Below are 19,414 nucleotides of genomic sequence, written 5' to 3' on the forward strand. Positions count from 1 at the left end.
ATTTTCTTGGCAGACTTTTTGTTACAGGCAGGGCTTTTTTTCAGGTGGAATGCAGTGGAACGGAGTTCCAGAACCTCTTGAAAATGGTCACATGGCTGGTGGCTCCGCCCCCTGATCTCCATGCAGTGCGGAGGGTAATCTAAGCTCCCCTCTGTGGGCCAAGCTACAAGTGACGAATGACACTTGAACAGCAAGTGTATTTCTCCCTGTTCACTTGCCCTCCACTCAATCCACTTGCCATTCAAGTGTCATTCATCACTTGTAGCTTGGCCCTGTCTGGAGATCAGGGGGTGGGGCCACCAGCCATGTGACCATTTTCTCTGATGGCAACCCACTGAGTTCCACCTTTTCCCAGAATAAAAGCCCTGGTTACAGGGTGGTTTGCCATTGCCTTCCCCAGTCATCTACATTTTACCCTCAGGAAACTGGGTACTCATTTTACCGACCTTGGAATGATGGAAGGCTGAGTCAACCTTGAGCCGGCTACCTGAACCCAGCTTCTTCCAGGATTAGCAGAGCTTGGGTTGCAGTACTGCAGCATACCATTCTGTGCCATAAGGCCTGAAAGCTTACACTCTTGTTTGTCTCTAAAGTTCCACTGGACTAAAATCCTGCTGTCCTACTGCAGACCAACACAGCTACCTTCATAAAATCACCCTTTTCATAATAACATGAATAACACCTGTCTGAGGTTTTGTGAAGTTTGTCCTTTTGTAACTTCACTAAATGAAGGAAACACACCTCACTCTTGAAGAACTCTGTTTCTTGTATCAGCGAACGGTAGGCATCGGGCTCAGGACTTTTCCTCTGACATCGTTTGTTCTTTATAATTCCGTCTGGTATTATTTCTGGTTTCAGAGTCTCCCTTTGGAAACACATTCTGGGGAACATTTCAAGGAAGAATGCAGGGACAATTTTTGCCACATTCTCTAAACCACGGGCTTCCAGAAATGTGCAAGGCCCCGTGGTTTAGAAAATGTGACAAAAAAAGGCAAAACTTTCATAATGTTCCCTGGTATCTGCAAAACATATATATCAGGGACGCCCCCTCCTGAGGTCCCTGAGTGTGCATTTTTATGACTGAAATATGCCTGGGATAGCACACCCAAGAATCACTAAAACTGTCTAGTGCAAAATAAGTAATTCTCTAATGTGATTTCGTTTTAGTATCACATTAGAGCATCACAAATAAGAGCTCTTGTAAAGCACTATACTTGCCTTTTTTTTCCCCTGAAGGCACTAGATTTCTTGGGGAAAGGAGAATTAGCCTTGGGCCCAAAAAGCCTCTGCTTCTATCTTGCATCCCTATTCTACCTTCTCCCCAGAGTATGAAAAGCATTTGCATGCTACTCCAATAAAGCTTAATTGCTGGGATTACACAGATATGCACCGCCTCTGTTATATAAAATGAAAACCTTTCCCAAGCCAGTTATATTATTGGGGGAAATGGTGTGCACAGAAATGCCAATTAAAATGGCACAAGTGTGGGCTAGGTATCCTGGCTGTCTGGTGTGCTTGTGAGGCATACATCTGCTTAGTCACTCTCTCCCTTGAGACCTTTCCCATACAACTTGATGTTCAAGAAATAAAAATTTAGATTTAAAGACAGTGCAAGGAAATGAAACTGAAAGTAGGCTGCAGCTGGAGACTTTGTGGAGCCAAAGGCAGTGGGAGTCAGGTCCGGACTAGAGATGGGCATGAACAGCAATACGAACCAAAAAAGCCATGAACAGCCCAATCTGCTGTTCATGAACAAGCTGTTTGTGAGGCCCCATTCTAAACGAACAGGTGGTCGTTGCAAGTGTTGTTCATTGCTGTTCATTGCTGTTCGTCAAGCCAGACAGTCTGGCACCTGCAATCAATTCCCTTGGCAACTTAGGCAGGGATTGTCTGAACTCTGTCTGAACTCCTGCTCTTGCCCTGGAAACCCCAATCTAAGCCCAATTTAGCTTGATAGGCAGGTCTTCCTTTCAAGTGTGGAGCTCCAAATTTGTTACAACAAGGGAGCAAAAACTAGGGGGGAGGGGGGCTCCCAGCTCTTACTTTGCAGACAGTGGAGAAGGAGAAAGACTGTTGCTGTTGGTATTTTGATAGAGCATTGGAGCTTGAATTTTGATAGAGCATTGGAGCTTGAATTTTCTTTGTGTGTGGTGGAATAGGGATCTACCCCTTCAAGTTCCAGGGCTGCTGCCAGGCTCTGGGCCAAGCTATTATTTATTATTGGTACCTTTCCTGCTGCCTGCTCAGGTCAGGTTTCTGGGATTGGTGCAGTAGGGATCTTGACTTGGATGATGGCTGGAGGAGAGCCTGCTGGCCCCCACAAACATCCAACCACTAACATGTTCATGAACAGGTCCATGTTTATAGTTGTTCGTGAGTCCCTGTTCGTGGATGGCAACAAACAATGAACATCATGTTTGTTTGTTTTTTTTTCTGTTTGTGCCCATCTCTAGTCTGGACTGCAAAATAATAAAGAGTCCAGTAGCACCTTAAAAACGAACCAACTTTATTGTAGCATAAGCTTTCAAGAACCACAGCTCTCTTTGTCAGATGCAAGATGAAGCATCTGATGATTAAAGCTGTGGTTCTCGAAAGCTTATGCTATTATAAAGTTGGTTAGTCTTGAAGGTGCTACTGGACTCTTTACTATTTTGCAACTACAGTCTAACATGGCTAATTCCTCTGACGGTCTGGACGGAGTGCTCAATTTTCAAACTATGTAGATGTGAAAGGCTATGCCTTGGAATCACCAGAAACCATTTCCTGGTATAAATGGCTGATTTCCCATGAGTCTGAAACCTAGGGAGTCAATTTTCATCACACGTCTGAGGTTTCTGAGATAGGGAGAATAACAGAGCCCAGCCCAAGCTAATGGAGGCCGGCCAGCAGACTAATAGGAAGTTTCATCATATATACCCCACCCCTATCGAATCAAAGTAAAGCATGTCTTGGATGCTGTCTGTCCAGGGTAGGGTGATCAATGCTGGATGGACACAATCTTTTTTCATGAGATGACAGCTGGGATCCTGACATTCTGAAGGGAAACAACACCGTCTTGTAGGTTCCCAGTTGTTTTTGGTTGGTTGGCTTGAGCTCGGAAGAAGGTAGGATATTCTTTGCATGACATTTTTTCTTGGTTGGTCTCCTCCTTGATTTTGCCTCTGTCTCCTTCTTCCTCCACACCACACCCCTGTCAGAATCAGGGCATAACAACATGTCAGGCATAGTTCCATGATTCTTTGCATCAAGAGGATTTTTTGTTTTTGTTTGGCAAAAATGCACACATATGAGACAAAATACACTTGAATTACACAGGTAATTTCAATGTATTTGAGTGTAATTCGAGTGTATTTGAGTGCAACTCGAGTATATTTTGTCGCATATGGTTTGACCCTAAGACTGCAATTGGAAGAGACTAGGAACATGGTGAGAGGGTGAGCATTCCTGAGCTCTTTCCACTCATTGAAAATTGCCCCTTGCACATAGCTATTACTGTAAGTCAGAAAAATGTACACATACACCTATAAGAAGCAGCCACTGGAGGAAGATATTCATAAGGATAACAGCCAGTGTGAAAAGATTCAGAAGTTATTCCCTTCTTCCACAGTTGAGTAGCTGCATCTTGTATTTTTTAAAACAAACAAACAAATTGAAGATCTTGGAACTGAGTGTGTATGTGTAAAGTGCTGTCAAGTCTCCGCTGACTTACTTCGATCCTGTGGGATTTTCAAGGCAAGAGGCATTCAGAGGCGGTTTGCCAATACTTGCCTCTGCATAGCAAACCTAGACTTCCTTGGTGGTCTCCCATTGATTTACTGACCAAGGCTGACCCTGCTTAGCTTCCACAATCAAATGAGATCAGGCTAGCCTGGGCCATGAAACATCATGCCCATTACATCCCCACTGGTTTGTGTATTTCTTTACATTTTTCTCTATTCCCAAAGCCTTTTGTTTTAACCTCAGTTTCTCATCCTAACCAAAAAAAAAAAAAGCCTCAAGATCTATATGGATATTTGCTCACAGGCACCCCAACCTCTTTCCCCTTTCTCCATACCTTTGACTTTATTTGTTTAGGAGATCTTATTTGAACATTCTATTGTTTCAAAAAATGGTGCCTTGGGGCAAGGAGATCTTTGGCTGGAGTAGCACTTTAAATCACTCAATCATAAAGTGATTGATCACTATTATTACCTGAAACCCAGAATAAAGGCATGAGACATAGAAAGATGACATAAACTGGGTGTACTTATTACTGATCATCATAATAAAACTTTCCAGAAATGTCTGGCCACTGGACCTTTGTTCCATTTGCTCCTAACTGGCTACCTCTGTTTTATTTGCTCCTAACTGGCTGTTTCTGTTCAGTTTGCTCCTAACTAACTACCTCTGTTCTGTTTGCTCCAAGCTGGCTACCTCTGTTTTATTTGCTCCTAACTGGCTGTCTCTGTCCAGTTTGCTCCTAACTAGCTACCTCTGTTCCATTTGCTCCAAGCTGGCTACCTCTGTTTTATTTGCTCCTAACTGGCTGTCTCTGTCCAGTTTGCTCCTAACTAGCTACCTCTGTTCTATTTGCTCCAAACTGGCTACCTCTGTTCTATTTGCTCCAAACTGGCTACCTCTGTTTTATTTGCTCCTAACTGGTTACCTGTATTCAAAATACAGCCAGTGCAACTGCCACCTTTGTTTCTCTTAGTATGCCCAAGAAACCATGTTGAGAGGTGTTAAGCCTTCTCCCTTTCGCCAAAACCCTCTTCAGATATCCAAGCCTATAAAGAGCTAGTTTGGGAAGCTCCTTTCATGACTCAACATGCTTGTCAATTAGCTGTACCAAAGTGCTAATAATCAATACAGATTCTTCTGCTGCTTCTAGTCAGTCCAAAAGACCCAGCTTAATCATTGACAAAAAAAGCAAAACAGGCAAAAAAGAGCAAAAGGCCCCTTTCTGAGATAATCTGGAGGCAACAGAACAAAGCAAAAAAGAAATCCGAAGGGTAACCAGCTATAGTGTAACCAGCTATAGTGTATGAGTGGCCAGTTACTGATGCAAAGGGGGCATAATGTATAGAAGGCTTGACTTATACAACCTCCACAGTAGAAAAGAGCAAGAGTTCAGTAGCACCTATGAGACTAACAAAATTTGTAGTAGGGTATGAGCTTTCGTGAGTCACAGCTCGCTTCTTCAGATACTGCTAGAATGTGAGTCCACCTGCCCTTATATCTTGGAGAGTGGAGTGATTTCAGATGCCGATTGGTAAATGAAAACAACAGGCATGATTGGATAGGGAGGGATATGCAGAGGGGTAGTGGGTGTGGAGAAATCAGCATTGGTAATGAGACAGGAAGCCTAGGTCTTGATTCAGTCCAGGTGGATGCATTATCTTGACCTTCCTTATCAGCTGCAATTCAGCAGTCTCTCTTTCTACCTGTGAGCTGTGACTCAAATGCTCATATCCTACCACTAATTTTGTTAGTCTTCTAGGTGCTACTGGACTCTTTTTCCCCCTGCTGCTACAGACAGACTAACACAGCTACCCATCATGAACTACCTCCTCCTTACTGCCCATAGGCTGGCAGAATGAACTCTCAGCCCAATCTTGTCTCACACGATACTTCATGTCTCCATTCTCTAAGGAGCAACTGCCTCCAACACTCTATAGGGAGTATTGAATGGGCTTCTGTGGTTCGTTTTCCATCCTACACTCTAATCCTGGTAATAATTTGCAATAAGGCAGGTCTAAGTGGATGAATTTTGCATTATATATCTTGGAACAGGCCAAAGATCCATTTTGATTTGCATCCTGCTGTGGCCAGGCAGAAGCTTCCAGGAAACAAAAAGTTCAGCTATGAAGGCTTCTGTGGTCGCCTGAAACAAGTATTGTAATATTTATTGGGGTAGACCAGCATCTTGGCCCTCTTCACATAGATATGGTTTTCCCAACTACACAAACCAAAAAACAGCTATTACTATTGGTAAGAAGGTAAAGGTAGTCCCCTGTGCAAGCACCGAGTCATTACTGACCCATGGGGGGATGCCGCATCACAACATTTTCTTGACAGACTTTGTTACAGGGTGGTTTGCTATTGCCTTCCCCAGTCATCTACACTTTACCCCCAGGAACCTGGGTACTCATTTTACCGACTTCAGAAGGATGGAAGGCTCAGGGCCAAGCTACACATGACAAAAGACACTTGCCTAGCAAGTGGATTGAGTGGAGGGCAAGTGAACAGGGAGAAATACACTTGCCATTCAAGTGTCATTTGTCACTTGTAGCTTGGCCCTCAGTCAACCTTGAGCCAGCTAGCTGAACCCGGCTTCCGCCAGGATTGAACTCAGGTTGTGAGCAGAGCTTGGGCTGCAATACTGCAGCTTACCACGCTGCACCACAGGGCTCTTTGAAGGTAAAGATAGTCCCCTGTGCAAGCACTGAGTCATTACTGACCCATGGGGGGGGGGGGGCGTCTCATCATGACATTTTCTTGGCAGACTTTTTACGGGGTGGTTTGCCATTGCCTTCCCCAGTCATCTACACTTTACCCCCAGGAAACTGGATACTCATTTCACTGACCCCAGAAGGATGGAAGGCTGCATCAACTTTGAGTCGACCTTATTCCTATTGATACATCTGATTTTCATCATGGCCCCATCTGTGGACTCTTAAATCAGCAGATTAGGGATATGTTCAGAGAAACGAGCTTCTTTTACAATCTTAGGGGAGTATCTGGACTTGCGGTGTTTTTTAAAACACTAAATGGAGAAGCAATTCTTGAGCTTGTGCAGAAGCAATGCAGCCAATGTCACAATCAGCTGGCCGGGGGCTGAGGGAAGGAGGTTAAGGTTGGAGACAGGGAAGGAAAGAGCCAACCGTCTCAGCAGTGAAGAGAGGAAGTTGCACGAAGGAGACTGCAGCTGTTGTAGAGGTATTGGAGAATGGAGAGAGGCAGCAGTAGCACCATAGGTAGCAGGGAAGGAAGCAGTCAGTGGTGGTATGAGTAGGTAAGACCATGGGGGAAAGTAAAGAAGGAAGAGAAAGAGAGGTGAAGCATAAGTAAGAGGCAGCAGTGAAGGAGAGGAATAGGCAGTGGAGCGGCAGAAAGAAGCAGCAGGAGGAATTGGGAACCAACATGGGGGGAGAGGAGGCGCTGCCATGAGTGTGAGCCAGGCAGGTGGAGGTGGTGTCAGCTCTGCAATAAGGCAAGCAGGTGGACTGCAAGTGAACAGGCAGACAAGGCAGCAGGGAAGGTGAGAGACAACGTAGCTGGGTGAGCCCAGGAGGAAGAGGATAAAAAGGAAGACGAACAAGGTAAGAGGGGTCAAAAGAGGACAGAATGGGCTGGCAAGGATGTTAGGGGAGGGGAAGCAAAAGAATGGGACAAAAAAGAGGGAGAAGTATGTAAGGGGGGTATTAAGATAAAAAGATAGGCAGGGATTTCCTTCACCCCATGCATCTTGTAGGTGCCCCATTTGTCAATCTTTATATCTAATTTTCAACACGGTCAGATCTGTAGATATTTAAATCTAGAGATTGGAGCCCTGAACAGACAAGACAGATCTTTCTAAAAACCTGGAAAAAGTCCCAGTTTTGCATACTAATCTGAAATCTTTATTTTAAAAAAAAAGTTTAAAAAAGGTTTTTAAAAAATATGATAAAAGGAACACCTGCAGGTTTAAGAAAGGATGCCCACAGTGGCTGTTGCTAGGCAACCACAACATTATTACCAGCATTCTAGGCCTGGTTTCTGCCAGATAAAGGGAGCAGAGCCCTTTCTGGAACTGTTTTGGCCTTTCATGGAGAACATATCAGGGCCAGGCCCCCCAGGAACCACTGGGTGACTTGCTATCACCCAACCTGTATGACTCACCTAGGCTTGTCTGCTTGCTGCTGTTCAAAAATAGCCACCCCACAAAAGCCAGTGTGATGTAGTGGTTAGAGATTCAGACTAGAATCTCTAATCTCCATTCTGCCATTCTCATTTGGTGACCTTGAGCCAGTTACAGCTTTTCAGCCCAATTTACCTCACAGGAAGTGATGGATTGGCCATTAAGATTATTGTGATGCCTCCTGATAGAGCTGCCAGACTGTATCTGACAACTGGTGGGAGGGTTGGTGTGGGAACATGATGAGCTTATGATGTAGTATATGTAGCTTTGTACATAAAACCATAGACTTTCTAGCAATCCCTAGAGCTAACCTACATCACTTCCAGGGTTTTTTATTATTATTACAGAAGTGATGTAGCGGTATGTGTTATCCTGGCCTTTAATTTTGCCTGTAGATTTAAGAAATGAATGTCCTCTGATAACTCAGTAACCATTATGGGGGTTGCTAGGCAACCACAGCAATATTGACTGCTTTCAAGCCTTGGTTTCTGTCAATAAAAAGCAACAGAGAGGTGTCAGGGCCATTTACAGGGCTGTTTTGGCCTCCCAGTTCCCCTACTCTCCTCCCCCACCCCTGATGGAGGGTGTATTAAGACCAGGCCCAACAGGAGCCACTGGGCAACTTGCTACCCACTCAAGTTGTATGGAAATCACCTGTTGACTCAATACTGTGTGATAGAAGCCACCTCATGACTCCATTAGGCAACTCACTACCGTGCAATTTGTGCAACTAACCAGGTCTGGCAGTGGCTACAGGAAGATACCACAGAACTCACCAGGGCCCAGCAGCAATTCCACACACTTTCATGGATCAACCAGGCCCTGTGACCACCACAAAACTCACATGAGTGACTTGCTACCACACAACTTTTTCAACTTGGACAACCTTTCTCAGGGAGAGGCTATCATAGGGAGGGAAAGCAGACAGTGTTTTGTAGTGGTGAGAAAGACCAGGATCTGGGATACCTAGGTTGGAATCCCCATTCTACCATGGAAGTTTGGTTGAAGGGCTTTGGGACAGTCATTTTCTTTTAGCCTTATCTATGAGCCAAGCTACAAGTGATGCCTGACACAGGTTGGACCCTTGTCAGCTTCCCTCAAGTTTTGGTGGGGAATGTAAGCATCCTGATCTTACAGCTTGGCTCTCCATTTAATTGAAATTTACAGAGCGGCAGTCTATGGGAGGGAGAACATGTGGTCGGGAGGGGAGTGCAGGCGTTGGGCTGTTGCCAGGCTCCCTCCTTTCCCTCTGCTAGGTGTATGTGTCGGGGAGGGGTCTGTAAACTTCAATCAAATGGAGAGCCAACCTGTAAGATCAGGACAGCTACATTTCCCATCAAAACCTGAGGGAAGCTGACAAGTGTCCAACCTGTGTCAGGCATCACTTGTAGCTTGGCTCTATGTCACAAGGTTATTGTGAGGATAAAATTGAGTAAAGGAGAGTGAAGTAAGCTGCTTTTGGTCCCCTATTGGGGAGGAAGATGGTAAATGAAGTAATTAAGTAATAATTAAAGCTTAAGATCTGAGGCAGTGGGCTGATTAAAAGGCAGAGAAGGAAGGAGAGAAGGAAGTGTGTAGAGGACGGCCATAAACAGGAAAAGAGGGAACAGGGAAGGCAACACAAGAAAAACTCACAAGCTCTACATTTCATGTACAATATGGAGGTAACTTTCTTTGTGGCAGATTCAAACACACTTCTGCAGGCATGAAATTGGTTGGGGAGTCTCTGCTGTGGGCTTGGTCTGTTACCTGCACTACCCCCTCTGTCTACTGAAGAGGTGTATTGCCTTAACATCTTTGCCACTGTTGGATATGTTTTTTATGGTTTTTAAACTGTGTTTTATACTTGTATTTATTGTTGGTATTTAATAATGTTGCTACCCGCCCTGAGCCCGTTCGTGGGGAGGGCACATCAGACATTTAATAATTAAATTAAATTAAATTAAGATGTATTCTGTATTCCAATTGACTTGGTCAACATCATTTAGACCATTTTCTTTTTAATCCCTTTTCAAAAAATCCATAAACAAAATTTGCCTTTTCACTGCAGCTTTAATGAGACTGGACTTTTTCATTGCAATATATATCTCAACTCTAGGATGTGCTTAATGAGGAAATCAAACCCCTTGAGTTTATATGTGAAACATGGATTTTTCAGTCTTCTAGCATGCACCATTTACTTACCATGAACCTCTTTTGCCTCCATTTGTCGCCCTTTCATACAACCTAGAAAGATCCTTTTCTGGACTTCCCATACCTAGTCTGTGTTTTCATGAAGCTCGATAATTTGGTGTCCCCCAACTTTGACATCATTTACGGCTCTCCATCATTCTGGAAGTGAGCTGCAGACGACCAGTGTTCCCGCTAATGTGAGCACGTGAGCAATCGCTCACAGATTCTGACTCCTCTGCTCACAGCTTCTCAGATGTAGCTCACAGATACTAATCCTCAGGCGGCCCCGCCCTCCCACTCAGCCAGCATCTGCAGGTGGGCCCTATAGGGATGGAGCAGGGATTGAGCCTCATCCCACTTATCTCCTCTCTTCCTGGCTGTGGCTGGTTTGGTCCCCAGGGTGGTGCCAGAGAGCGCCTCCAGCCACTGCTGGCTCTCTAGCTGGGGAACAGAGCAGAGCTGAGTGATCGGGTCTGGCCTGACCCATGCAGCCTGAAATCGCTAGGATCCCTTCAGCCCCAGAGAGCGGAGGAGAGGAGGTAGCGCCTCAGTTACCTCAGCAATTGCCTCAGCAATTGTTAAATTGTTTTGATTGTAATCAAAATAATTTGATTATAATTTTTTTTTAAAAGGAGGTGCACTCAAAACTTTAATGAAAGTTGTTGTTTCGGCTCACAAAGTAGATTTTTAGCTCACAACACTGCAAAACTTAGAGGGAACACTGCAGACGACGACTGAACATTCTGTCCATTTTTTTTCCCCAGAGAACCTACATCCAAGCTATCTTAATTTAAAATAATGCCCACTACATTTATGGTTATTAGCAAATCGTGCTTCCTTTCTTGGACCTTTTGCTTACTGATAACAGTGATGGACAGAGTATCAAGTGTGGTGTTCATATTTCAGCCACTGTAACACTGTGTGTGTGTGTGTGTGTGTTAGTTTGGAGAAGACGAGGTTGAGGGGGGACATGATTGCTCTCTTTAAATATTTGAAAGGCTGTCATTTGGAGGAGGGCAGGGAGCTGTTCCAGTTGGCAGCAGAGGGTAGGACCCAAAGCAATGGGCTTAAATTACATGCACAAAGGTACCGGCTGGATATTAGGAAGAACTTTTTCATGGTCAGAGTAGTTCAAAAGTGGAAGCAGCTGCCTAGGGAGATGGTGAGCTCCCCCTCACTGGCAGTTTTCAAGAAGAGGCTGGATGAATACTTGTCAGAGATGCTTTAGGCTGATCCTGCACTGGGCAGGGGGTTGGACTAGATGGTCTGTATGGCCCCTTCCAACTCTATGATTCTATGATATATATATATATATATATATATATATATATATATATATATATATATATATATATATACTCATTCAAAGTGTTCTCAGAATACATGAATATACACTCATTTGCAGTTTAAAACCCAGTATTACTCAAACAAAACCAAACAAAAAACACCTTGATCACTAACTGAAGTAATTTAAACTCTGGATAAATGAAAAATAATTCCTCCAGAGGATATTTCATAAGTTGTTATAGCATTAATATTAATAACATTCGATTTATATACCACCCTTCAGTACAACTTAATGCCCACTCAGAGCGGTTTACGAAGTATGCTATTATTATCCCCACAACAAAACACCCTGTGAGGTGGGTGGGGCTGAGAGAGCTCCTAGAAGCTGTGACTAGCCCAAGGTCACCCATCTGGCTTCAAGTGGAGGAGTGGGGAATCAAACCTGGCTCTCCAGATTAGAGTCCCGCACTCTTGACCACTACACCAAACTGGCTCTCTTATGTTTTTGTAATAGGATTGCCAGCTCCAGAGAGGGAAATACCTGGAGATTTGAGGGGCGGAGCTTGGAGAAGGTGGGGTTTGGGGAGGGGTTGGAGCTCAGCAGGTTATAACCCCATGGAATCCACTGTCCAAAGCAGCCATTTTTCCAGGGGAATCAATCTCTGTCATCAGTAGATCATTTGTAATTCCGGGAGATCTCCAGTTACCCCCTTGAGGTTGGCAAGCCTATGTTGTAAACACATGATGCACGTCTCTTTCATTCCAACCTGGCTTTCTAACTTCAGTCTTTCTTGTTTGTCTCTGTAGGAGGACTTATTTGGCTTTGTGCTAAACCTTGAGTGTTGAGCTTGGAGTCATCTCAGAAGACGTGAGTTTTGATTTTATATTAATGAGGGCTGTCTGGAGTAGATAATGCAACCCTAAGCATGTATACTTAGAAGTAAATCCCATTAAGTTCAATCAAATTTATGCCCTAGTAACTGTGCTTAGGGAAGCAGCCAGAAAGATAGCCCTTGAATTATCCAATTATCCAACGGGGATCGCCATAAGTCATTTGCAACTAGATGGCACACACATACATATAACTTTAGCCTTCTTTACAGATTAGTATGGCTGCATGTCTACAAGTTACCAATGAAAATATGCATTCAGAGCTGTTTCTCCCCATCATGTTTGAACAAAAGGTTCATTGGTGCCCAATTATTTTTAGCTTTCATCCATGTTATACCTCTCAGGTATGGCAATTTGAATTAATACACCCAAATGAATCCCGGCCCATGTATGAAAATTCCTGTACACATTTTATTTATTATTATTATTAATGTCATTTATAGTCCGTCTTTCTCACTGAGGGCCAAGCTACACATGACGAATGACACTTGAACGGCAAGTGTATTTCTCCCTGTTCACTTGCCCTCCACTCAATCCACTTGCCGCTCAAGTGTCATTCGTCATGTGTAGCTTGGCCCTGAGACTCAAGGCGAATTACACAGAGCACAATTAGTACAGTCAATATCAGCAACATTTCCCTGAACAATGCCGTAGGGTAAATAAATACACGTTTACAAAGATGCAGCATTAGCAAGTTGAAGAAATGCTGAAACAGAACATAAGCAATTCTAGAACTGACATTAGACAACATAGAACTACTCAGTAGGATCATACGTGAAGCATAGGTAGCACATGGGAGCACATATTTAAAGCAACAGATAGAGCTAATGTATAAAGGCATTGATTGACATTGAATTCCTGAGTACCTTATGCTTCCATTGAAGAGTCTCTGAAGCCCTGTTCACAAAGTACAGAGAATGCACCTGTGATCCGTGCACACTTGATTTGTTTTTCTTTATGCTCTGTGCTTTGAGTAATTCTAGTGTTCTGTTCTTGTGTTCTATTCAATGTCTGTACAGCTCAACATGGGATTTAAATCCTACATTAATCCAGCTGTTGGTCCTCGGTTTCCTTTGTAAAGTGAATGTGCACTGGCTCTTTCTTACAAATGGATGTATGCAGAATGTACGTGCATTGACCATAACCTGTGAACGAGGCTTTGTATGCTATCAGAGAAGTGTACTTGAAAGAAATCCATGTGCTTCTGGGACAATTGTCAAACTCTTTTTGGGAGAGGTGTTTTTTGGTAGTGCAATGTAACATGTTCCCATGCATCTCTCCATTTGCTCTTCCCACCAGGAAATGGGAGATCAGGACAAATATCCAAACTATTTTGCAAAGTCCTCTGGGGCAATGATCTCCTATTCCTCAGTGGGAAAGATCCTTTGAGGAAGCAGCACAAGATATGACTCTCTTGCATTCCCATTTCCTATGCTGCTACAAGACACAGCAATAAGCCACCAGGTCTTCTGTCAGGCCTAGGCAGATGCCTCATCATGGCGACTCCTGAGGATGGATCAGCTTGAAGGTGCCCCAAGACCATCTACTGCTTTTTATACAGCCACTGGCCACATGATGCAACTACCTTATATTGAAACAGACCATTCGCTTATTGAGGTCATCTCCAGTGTCTTGGGCTGAAATCTTCCACCATTGCCTACAACCTGCTTCTTTTAATTGGAGATGCCCGGGACATGACCTGGGATTCTTTGTATGCAAAATAAGATGCCCTACTACTGATTATGGCCTCTCTGCATATATCAACTGCTCTTGAACATATAACTTGTTGAAAGTGATGGATTTGCAGTGTGGCTAATACTGTAGATGCTTTGACACTGTAATTTAGGTGTATCCGTTGTATTTTGTCAGCACAGAAAAAAAAATATCTGTGTAGTACTGAGTGCTGCATCTTGTATCCTGACTCAGTGCTGTATATATTTCCATTCCCACTCAGAAATGTTGGACGCCTCCTTCCAGCCAAAGAAGCCTTGAAGGAATGCTGAAAGACGGCCTCCATCTTTGTTAAACAGAGTGGCACTAGAAACCATCAGTCCATCAGTACATTTAATTATGGAGTATTTAGCAACATACCTGTAGCTCTTCATTCAAAGGTGTAACTCATTATTCCTCTATCACTCAAGTGTGGCACTCTCCATTTTGTTTCTAATTCTCATTTTTTGGTATTTCTCTCTGCAGGAGGAGTCGTTTCTTATGGCTAATGTCATGAAATGTGAAAGCGCCCATCATCTTGAAGACCCACAAAACATTTCCAATTATTTCCCATTTTTATATGTAAACGACTCTAAATCATCGTATGTACTCAGCGGTTTCATTTTCTTCTGCTGCTTGATTGGGCTAGTTGGAAATGGGATCGTTATTTGGTTTCTCTGGTCTCAAAAGAAGCGAAGTTCCTTCATGTTCATCACAAATTTATCCGTGGCTGACTTTGGTGTCCTTTTTACTATGAGCATGAATTTTTTGCTGTTTTTATTTGTCAAACTGCACGGCCAGTCACACTATGCCATATATATAGTACATCTGGGTTTACATATTGTGTATGTCTGTATGTATTACAGTAGCTACAATTTCCTTATGACCATCAGTGTTGATCGGTGTGTGGCAGTTTTCTTCCCAATCTGGCAACGAAATCACCGTTCAAAGTCCTTGCTTGCAAAAGCATCTGCCCTTCTCTGGGTTCTGTCTTGCGTGATTGGAGGCCTATCGTTCTACTTCCGTTTTTGTCGTAACAATGAGCTTACAATTACCAAAGCCTCCATCATCATTTACTTTCTTATGGTTTTGTCCACGGGGGCCTTGTTATTTAAGGTTTGTTGTAACTCACACCTACGTCGGCGAGGAAAACTACTCATAGCCATTTTGATTTCCCTGTTTTTTTTCATTATCACCATGTTTCCTCGAGGTTACTTCTACGGCATGACGAAAGATTGGGAACTGATGCCCGCATTTGTTCTTTTCCTCAAATCTATCAACAGCAGCATCAACCCAATAATTTACTTTTTCATGGGAAGATTGAAAGCTGGCCCATCCATGAGTTCTTTGAAGGCTGTGTTCCAGAAGTTTTTCAAAGAAGAAGAATTTATAGTGGAAGAAGGGGAGACGTCTACTAAGATCAACTCTGCTGTGCTGATTTCTTAAGTCCCTACATTATATGATTGTATATAGCCACGTGTGGGAGCTTTATCTAAACCAAAGACTGTCCATGGGCTTAGGTGCATTCATCTTCTGAGCTGAAGAATGGAAATGTAGAAATTCTGTACAGCACTAATTTCTCCACTTGACTTTTTCCACTTGCATCAACAAGCGCAAAGCTGGAATCTCTAAATCCAAAGCTCTCTGCTTCTAAAAGAGAATAACTGTAGCTCTCCTAGATGCTTCCACAGTCTTTGTTTGTGAAAAGCATGAACAGCCCTCTCCTCCTTAATATTTATAAAATTTTCCCAAATAAGTGGTCATTCCCTTTGTGTGCTTTGCTTAGAATTTGCATGAGAACTAATTAATGGAACATGCAAAAGGTTTTTTTTTTGTAATGATGAACAAAGAATACTAGCTTATAATGACTTGTCAGTTCTTCAAATGTTTTAAAATGTGCCTAATTATCTCTCTCTATAAAGACAACTGTCCTGACTGACTCATCAATGCCCAGCACAAACCCCTGGATCTAGAAACATGAAATTTGGGGAGAACATTCCTGTAATGATGTAAACATCCACTAAGAAGGGATTTTAAGAAATTTGCCCCCTAAGGGGTTAAACAGGGGTAAAATGTGTTTTCCCAAAGGGATACAGCTTCCCTGTGTGACTGGCATGCTGCTGCCTGCTTGCACCCAGTCCACTGCCAGCTCAGCCACTCTTCCCTGATTGGGCCAGCCTTTCAAAGTTATTTGCATATGCAGGCTGATTGGGGCTCACAACATTCCATACCTCATCCCCCCGCCCCGAGACAGTTGGTACTATGCTATTATACTACAAAACCAACTAAAAAAAATTACATACCCATAAGTATTATAACTGGATATAAAGTAGTTAAATACTGTAGTGAAGCACAGGTACCAAGCTAGTATAATGTAAACTCATAACCTATGTGTCACACGACCTCCTTTCTGTCATATAGTTATATTTTTCTTTAAATCCTCTTACACACTTTGGGTAGATTACTGCCACCAGGAATTATATTCCAAAATACTTCAAATTTCCCCTTTAATAACATGCTCATGTATCGTGGGACTATGTGACCCTGAGGATAGGAATGAGATATAGGAATAAGGTATACTCTGGGATGTACAAAAAAAAAAAGCAAAATAAACTTTTATTTTTACAAGAAGCATATCAGTTTCACTCTATGACTTAAGCTTGATGGTTTCAAAGATAGTTATTGGTTCTTAAAGGTTCTTTAGATAGGCTTAAGCTTTCAAGAACCACAACTCTCTTCATCAGATGCATCTGACAAAGAGAGCTGTGGTTCTTGAAATCTTAGGCTACAGTAAAGTCGGTTAGTCTTTCAGGTGCTACTGGACTCTTTATTATTTTGCTACTACAGACTATCATGGCTTAGTCACATATATGTATGTAACTATCTCTTTCAGGGGCACACGCAATTTGTCTGCTTAAGATAGATCAATCTCTCACTCAAATATGCATAGACTTTCTGATTCGGTTTCGTTTTCCCGGCCATGTTGGACGCTCCTCTCCGCAGGTCCGGGAGGAAATGTCCGAGCAGCCTGATTGGGCGGTTGACCTGCAAGGGTTAACCCCCAGGACTCCCAGTGAGGGGGTCAGGGTCCAGAGCGCGGCGGGAAGAACCCCCTGAAAGCAATGCAGAGGGTAAATTGTCCATTTGCTCCAAGGGAGGCCGGCAGACTTGCGCAGCACATCGCGTGCCGCCGGGCCATGGAGAATGGCAGTAAGCAGATTTAAGGTGAAAACCTGTAAGTAAGCGAATCCCTTCTGATTTCTAAGCATATGTGAAGGATTGGTGGGAGCTGAAGCTAAGAAGGTGCGGATTTCTTCCCCTCCACGGAGTTTTGGAACTTAGCTAGCACCCCCCCCCCTAAGATGGTGATGAAAAAGCAGAGCCCTGCGATGAGTAAATCGGTGATGGCGATGTTACAGGGGAAGGGGGAAACCCTGGAAAAGATGGTCAGACGAGCGGTCTTTGAAGCTATGCAGCCCTTTGTAGCGAAGTTAAATGAAATGGGGCAAAAGGTTGATTCAGTGGAAAGCGAAGTGAAAACCATTAAAGAAACAGCGTCTGGAGCAGAGGAGTCTGCACACGAAAAAGTAGTACTCATGAAAGCAACAAGTAAAGAAGTGAAGCTCTTGGAGAATCAAATAATAGGATTACAAGTGGACCGTGCCCAAACGGTACTGCGTCTTCAGAATGTAAAAGAGGAGCAAAGTGAAAATTTAAAAGATTTGGTGTCGGAACTTTTGGCGTCATTCGCTAAGGCAACTAAAGAAGAGTTAAAAAGCGATATTCTGGAAGTCCGTCGGACATCTTCAAAATATGCAATGAAGCATCAGCTGCCTCGCGAGATTATTATTGACTTTTCATCTAAGAAGACTCGGGACACCATCTTATATAATTCGTATAATGTGGACTTGGACTATCTGGGCAATAAGGTTAAGATATTGAAGGATGTTCCATTTTTGGCTTGTAAAAGAAGATCTAAATATAAAAGACTTGCGGCTTTCCTGAGGAAATGTGAAGTAAAATACAAATGGTTGTTTCCGGAAGGCATCTGGTTCAGATACAAGGATCAAACCTACAAGATAACATCGGAAGTACAGCTGAGGGACTTTTTGTTTAACCATCAGGAGTTCCAGCAAGAAGAAAGTTCAAAGCCTGAAGGGGAGAGTGGGGGGGGGGAGGAGGGAACAAGCACAGCTATTGTAGCTGTGCAGAGAGAATTAAGACCGAGACGTGGGGGGGGGAAGAAGACCTGATCCTGAATGTAGTCTGTATTTTATAAGATCTACCAATCTGATAGCATATTAGAAAGTTAACTTTAAAGAAAAATTGCAGTATGAAAGGAATACAAGACATGTAGATGTAGTGTGTGTTTTCTGTTTATATGTTGCTCTTCCCTTTTCCCCAGTCCCCTTTTTTCCTTTATATTTCTGTAGTTTTTTGTAGTTTTTTATGTTAGAAATTAAAAATAAAAAAAATTATTAAAAAAAAATGCATAGACTTTCTCTCTCCCAGGAGCACACACAGTTTGCCTGCTTTAGATAGAATGGATGTTTTCTCTCAGGGTCAGAACACACGAGACAAACTGTTCGTGGAGAGCACTTGATTGGTCCCGCAATTTCTGCTGGGAATGATAGTCTGACATACCCTCCCCCCTCTCTGAGCGAAGTGGATTTTCTTGCAAAGAACAGCTGCTCAACTGGAAAATGAGAGGGATGGATTTATCTGGGATGGATTGCTCTCTCGCTTGTCTCTCCTGTCTACTGTTACATCATTCCACCACCCCAAGTTCTCAGAGGATTTTTGAAAGAGAGAGAGAGAGAGAGAGAGAGAGACTCCCCCTCTCTCCCCAGCTGCAAATCACATTGAGCAGATAGTTTTTTAAACTACAATTCCCAGGGATCACTGCAGGATCCAACACTTGCTCATGAGTATCATGTGTTTTGACCCATAGACACACAGAATTCAGTCTTTCACACAGGTTGTCTTTCTCTCAGAAATGCACAGACATTCTGCATACAACTTGCCTGTCTAAACCAGAATGCCTCTTTTTCTCTATGCTCAGTAGCTAAAAACTGCAGTTCACTCCATCCCTAGAGCACTGCTTCGGTCCAATCAGATTTCACTTCAGTCCTACTTCTCAACTCCACCCACACTCTGAGGGACAAGCTACAAGTGACGAATAACACTTGAACGGCAAGTGTATTTCTCCCTGTTCACTTGCCCTCCACTCAATCCACTTGCCGTTCAAGTGTCATTCGTCACTTGTAGCTTGGCCCTCAGTAATCAACCAATCATCTCACTCAACTCATCCCTCTCTTTCAAACCCCCTCCTCATCTGTATCACGCCAAACATTTAAAGAAACACACCCACACTTAAAATCATTACACTATGCAGCTCACTAAGTTGCTATATGTCACTGTTCTACATGTTTAAGAGATTGTTATAAAAAGAGACGGGTAGATAAGAAATCTGCC

Source organism: Eublepharis macularius, chromosome 7, assembly GCF_028583425.1.
Source record: "Eublepharis macularius isolate TG4126 chromosome 7, MPM_Emac_v1.0, whole genome shotgun sequence".
NCBI lineage: Eukaryota > Metazoa > Chordata > Lepidosauria > Squamata > Eublepharidae > Eublepharis > Eublepharis macularius.